Here is a 6,069-nt window from a genome sequence, read left to right on the forward strand (position 1 = left end):
CCTTTTGAAGAAGTATTTTGAAAAAAAATAGCTTTTTCAATAATTCACATTGCTGATTCTGTTCTTCATAAGATTTAACTATCTATTCTTGCAGAGATAAAATTTTGGCTAACACCTGTCCCTGCGATAGCCAATGCACTTTAGAATGATATGGCAAATCCATGCTGAATACCTACCTCATCGATCAACTTTAGCATGTTACGAAACTCACTGATGATGCTGTGTTGCATTTGCAGAAATACAGTTAACAATACTTATAACTAGTTGCAAAGTGTCACTTAAAATAGTAGCTTTAGCACCAAGATTTTGCTGATGCCAGATACAATGAAAAGAAATGGCAGCTTCTGGATCTGCTAATACCTTTTTTTTTTTGGAGACAGAGTCTTGTTTTGTCACTGCGGCTAGAGTGCAGTGGCATCATCGTAGCTCACTGCAACCTCAAACTCCTAGGCTCAAGCGATCCTCCTGCTTCAGCCTCCCGAGCAGCTGGGACTATAAGTGCGCGCCACCACGCCCAGCTAATTTTTCTATTTTTTGTAAAGAGCAGGGTTTCACTCTTGCTCAGGCTGGTCTAGAACTCCTGAGCTCAAGTGATCTTCCTGCCTTGGCCTCCCGGAGTGCTGGGATTACAGGCACGAGCCACCATGCCCAGCCATGTTGATACTTTTTTTTTTTTAATCTGTGCAATAAACCCTTCATGTTTTCCCGTCATGGAAGGTGCTCCATTTGTACATATACTCACTAAATTTACCTAATTCAGTCCAACATCATGACACTTGTTTTGAAAGTTGTTGAAGATATCTATTCCATGTGTTCTGTTCACAAGAGTATCCAAAGCAAGTAGCACTTCGTAGCAAAGAAAATCTTCTGTAGATGACCTGAATGAGGTACAAAACCTGTGCCAAGTCACTAGTATCGGTTGATTCATCCAAGGTGATTGAATAATATGTATTTTCCTTTTGAAGTATTGCATGAAGTTGTTGTTCTGATAAGTTGAAGGCTAATTCACGTTGCCAATCAGTTACGGTTCTCCTTGAAAGAGGCAGTTGTTTGTGCTTCGAAATGTTATCAGGGTCTAGCATCCTACAATTCCGACGATGCATTTTTTCACAATTTCTACACCACTCAGTGGCTTCCCTTTTTCCCCGAGTATATAAGCTACTTTATAAGTTGCTTTAGCGGCATTATTTCCAAGTCCTATTGCTGCTTGAAAGAACTGTCTTTGCTTTTCATCTTTTAATTTTTACAATACAAACTTTCATGCCTCTCCCTCTAGTTTAAAATAGTTGTGGTACTTCCAAGTGTTATAATGCTGATGAGCATTGAATTTCTTTAATGTTGGTATTGCAGTAAATCATTCACATCTAGTTTTTTGTACATTTTCTTTCTTTTCTTTTCTTTTCTTTTTTTTTTTCCTGAGACAGGGTCTCAGTCTGTCACCCAGGCTAAAGTGCAATCATAACTCACTGCTGCCTTGAACTCCTGGGCTCAAGCAATCCTCCTGCCTCTTGGGACTGCAAGCACGTGCCACCATGCTTGGCTGTATTTTTTTTTAGGTTTTGTAGGGATGGGGTCTCACGATGTTGTCCAGGCTCATCTGAACGCCTGGCCTCAAGGGATTCTACTGCCTTGGCTTCCCAAAGTGCTAGGATTACAGGCATGAACCACTGCACCTGGCCAGTTTCTGGCACATTTTCATTCCCGTTAGGTAAACACAGGGGTGGGATTGGCGAGTTGGATGGTAAGTTTATGTTTAACTTTATAAGAGTCTGCCAAACTCTGTTCCAAATGGCTGCACCTCTTTACGTTCTCACCAGCAGTGTGAGGTTCTAGTTAGTCTGTATCCTAACTGGCATTTGGCATGGTCAGTCTTTTTAGCCATCCCACTGGATGTGGAGCGGTATCTCATTGTGGTTTTAATTTGGGTTTCCCTAGTGGCTAATGATGCTCAACATCCTTTATGTGCTAATTTGCCTTTCATAAGTTTCCTTTGATGAAATGTCTATGCACATATTTTGCTATGTTTTTTTCTTTTTAGGTGAGGAGAACTGTTTGCTTTCTTCTTATTGCCATTTTTTTCAGAGACGGGATCTTGCTCTGTTGCCTGGGCTGGAGTGCAGTGGCATGATCACCGCTCACTGCAGCCTAGATCTCCTGGGCTCAAGTGATCCTCCTGCCTCTGCCTGCCGAGTAGCTGGGACTACGCGGGCGTGCCACCCAAGCCCAGCTGTGCTTTCTTATTATTGAGTTTTGAGAGTTCCTTATATATTCTGGCTACAAGTCCTTTATCAGATAGATCTTTTGCAAAGATTGTCTGCCGGTCTGTGGCTTGTCGTTTCCATTTCTTAAGCATGACTTTAGCAGAGCAGAAGTATTCAATTTTGATGACATCCTATTTATCATTTTTTTTCTTTTACAGTCAGAGCTTTAACACCTAAAAACAGCTTTGCCTAATCCCAAGTCACAAAGATTTTCTCCCATGTTTTCCTCTAGATTTTCATGTTACAGTTTGGCTCGTGATTCTGAGTGAGTGTTGCGATCAGGTGCAAGGTGTATGGGTTCATTCCTTTTGCACACAGATGTCCAATTATTCCAGCATCATTTGTCGAATATTTGCAATTATTACTGGCACTACTGGTACCCCCAGGGCTCCTGGAGGCAGGGAGGGTAAGGGGACTCCTGGCCCACCCTGCAGTGGAGTCACCTGCCCCAGACCGCCCTCACACCACCGGCTGGGGCCTGCTGCAGTTCTTTGCTGGCAGAAGACTTTGTTTCTGGCTTCTTACCTCTTCTCTCTCTTCCTGAAATCTCCTGTGTAAAACAAACCATGAAAGGGCAGGGGTAGCCTCGCGGTCTGGCAACGTCCCTTTGAAAATAAACAAGTGCAGAAACTGAAAGGCAGCAGCCACCTCTGGGGACTACTCGGGAGAGAGTTCAGGGCCGGTGCATCCGCTGCGCGTGGCTCTCCGGCCCCGGCCGGCAGCAGGACGGATGTGGCAAAGCCAAACAGGATCCCGATTGCTTCAAATGTCACCTCTGGCCAGAGAGCCCCCTGACACCTTTGCAGTGAGCACCTAATCATGTACCTGGGGGGTGGCTGGAAGAGTTTCATGGCTGAACAGCGCTCGACAGTTTGCACAGCCTTCCTCACATGTCCTCCTCATCTTCTCCATCCCCACACAACCCTGCGAGGCGGGCAGGGTAGGGACCGTTGGCCCCGTCTTACAGGTAGGGCAACTGAGGAAGAGGAGGGTGAAGAAATAGATGGGAGCAGGGTTGGGATTTGGGGAATAGCTTTATTTATCTATTTTTTGAGACAGAGTCTCATTCTGTTGTCCAGGCTAGAGTGCTGTGGCATCATCATAGCTCACAGCAACCTCAAACTCCTGGGCTCAAGTGATCCTCCTGCCTGAGCCTCCCGAGTAGCTGGGACTACAGGCATGCGCCACCATGCCCGGCTAACTTTTTTCTATTTTTAGTAGAGATGGGGTCTTGCTCTTGCTCAGGCTGGTCTCGAACTCCTGACCTCAAGTGATCCTCCCGCCTCAGCCTCCCAGAGTGTTAGGATTACAGGTGTGAGCCACCGCGCCTGGCCAGGAACAGCTTTATTGAGGTCTAATTTACACCGCCTTAAGTGCACCCACCTTAGGTGTACAATTCCATGAGTTTTAGTAAGTTTCACACAACCATTCCGTTTTTCACTTTCAGTACCGTATTCAATAAATTACATGAGATTTTCAACGCTTCGGTATAAAATAGACTTTATGTTAGAGGATTTTGCCCAACTGTAGGCTAATGTGAATGTTCTGAGCACATTTAAGGTAGGCTGGGCTGAGCTGTGATGTTCAATAGGTTAGGTGTATAAAAATGCATCTTCAACTTAGGAAATGCATTTTCAATTTATGGGTTTATTGGGACGTAACCCCATGGAAAGTCAAGGAGCATCTGTACTTTGCTGTTGTGTGGTGAGAGCAGCAAGGGACAATATGTAAATGAATGAATGTGGCTGTGTTCCGATAAAACTTTATTTACAAAAACGGGGGTGGATTAGATCTGCTGACCCCTGGTCTAGTGGAAGACAGGCTGGGTTCCAAAGCCTCCTTCCGAGCAGGACCCTGCTCAGTTGCTGTCACTTCTCTGGCCTGAGCTATCCTGTCTACAATGGGGAGGCTGATTCCCTGCTCTAAACCACTGTTCGGGTTTCAGGGAGGTCAAATGAGCTCAGCAGGGAGGGAGCCCTGAGGGAGAAGACGGCAGGATTAAGAGCCTCTTGAGGTTCTCTGATGCAAAGCAGATTGTTTTTTCTGCCTAAGTCTGGCCCTAAATCACCCAGTGCACCCAGGAGCACAGTGCCCCAGGGGTACCCCAGAGGGAGAAGGGCACAGCCTGAGCAGAAGTCCATCTGGAAATAGGCAGAGGGGGCCTGAGCAAAGGGCAGAGGTTAGATGACACATCCCTGCCCCAGGCACTGCTGCTTAGGGAGCTTGGGGGCAGGGCTCTCGGAATAGCCTGTTACAGACTCATTTCCAGTCTCTCTCACTGCTGTTCCCTCTCCACAGGTGTAGGGGGAAGGCCTCCGGGAGGTGAGGACCAGGACCTGGTACCCAGCCTGTGGGCCATTCCCTGGACCTGAGCGTTCTCTGCCTAACCACCTGTCCCCACCCCACCCGCCCGCGGTGCCCAGGACTTTCCCATCATCTGGGGGCACACAGGCCCTCTGGCCAACTGCTGGCCTCCTGCTTGGCCTATTGTCCTGGGTCCCGGTTCCCTGGTGGCCTTGCCCCTATCTCTGGTCTGGTCTTTTCCACCCCACGCTGTGCATCGGCAGCACATCCTCAGTCCTGCAGAGCTCGGAAACCTCCAGCCACCCCTTTGTGTCATCAAGGAAGAACGAGCTGCTTAGCCCTGTGCCTGGGGTTCCTCCACCATCCTAGAAGCTTCCCTGCCCCCACTGTCAAGATGTCGGTATCCCCTAATTCCACACTGTGTTGGGCATCTTTCTTGGTGCCCTGGGGCTCACTTACCTGTCTGGAGGGAAAGGGTCAAGTTTGAGTCTTTGCTGCCCAGGGCCCCGCACACAGGTGGTGCTCAGTGCGTGCCCCAAAGCCTACGTTCCCAGCTCCATGCACGGCTGCTGCTTAAAGGGAGACGGGGGGAAAGTTGGCTCCACAGAGAGAGGCAGAAGCCCAGAGAGAGACACAGAGAAAGTTAAAGGAATGACCAAGAGGAAGAGACCAAAGGGCGTGGAGACGAGAGCCTCAGAGAGACGAGGAAGGGACGCGGGCCCAGACAGCGCGCGGCGCAGACACCGGGCAGGACAGCACGGGAGAGCGGGACGTGTGCCAGCTGAGGCACTTCTTCTGTTAAGCAAACAAGGCGCCCGTGATTTGTGTTTTGTCAAGCTGAACTTTCCGTATCTGGAGTTTATTTAGCTGAGCAACCAATTCTGGTAAAAACACTGGAACATGTTTAAAAGGGGCGGGGCAGAGTTAGACAACACAAAAAGAGAACATTTGCCTCCAGGTCGGCCACGAGGGAGGACTCCGCCCACCCCCTTGGGCGCTGACCCAGGGCTGGGTGAGACCAGACAGGGGAGGGGCATCAGCTGAGAGGGAGAGGCCCCGGGGAGGCTCTGGTTCCAGCCTGACCAGGTCACTACAGGCCAAGTTAAGAGAGGTCAAGACAAGGTTGCAATCCACCTGTGCACTGACCCTTCAGAGTCCTTACGGGCCACAGGCCAGAGTCCCCCAGTGTTGGGGAAGCCACAAACTGGTATCCTTGCTGGAACCCAGGCCTAGGGGACAGGAGGGGAGTAGGTATAGCTTTTAAACCAGGAACAGCCCTGCTGTTTCCTCACCAACACCTGCTCACAGAAAGGAGTGTCTAGTGGCTTGCATGGTACCCAGCTGGTGCTCAATAATGATAGCTGTCACGACTGTGGAAAGCAGCAGTCGCTGTGTGCAAGGAGCTCGCCGAGTCCTGTGCAGCCAGGGTGACACGGCCGTGTAGGAGGCCAGAGCGCCCGGAGAGGGGCATTCCCACCCTCAGTCTGACCTTCCTCTTTCTCAT

The sequence above is a fragment of the Propithecus coquereli genome, unplaced genomic scaffold (genome assembly GCF_000956105.1).
Source record: "Propithecus coquereli isolate 6110/MARCELLA unplaced genomic scaffold, Pcoq_1.0 Scaffold81, whole genome shotgun sequence".
NCBI lineage: Eukaryota > Metazoa > Chordata > Mammalia > Primates > Indriidae > Propithecus > Propithecus coquereli.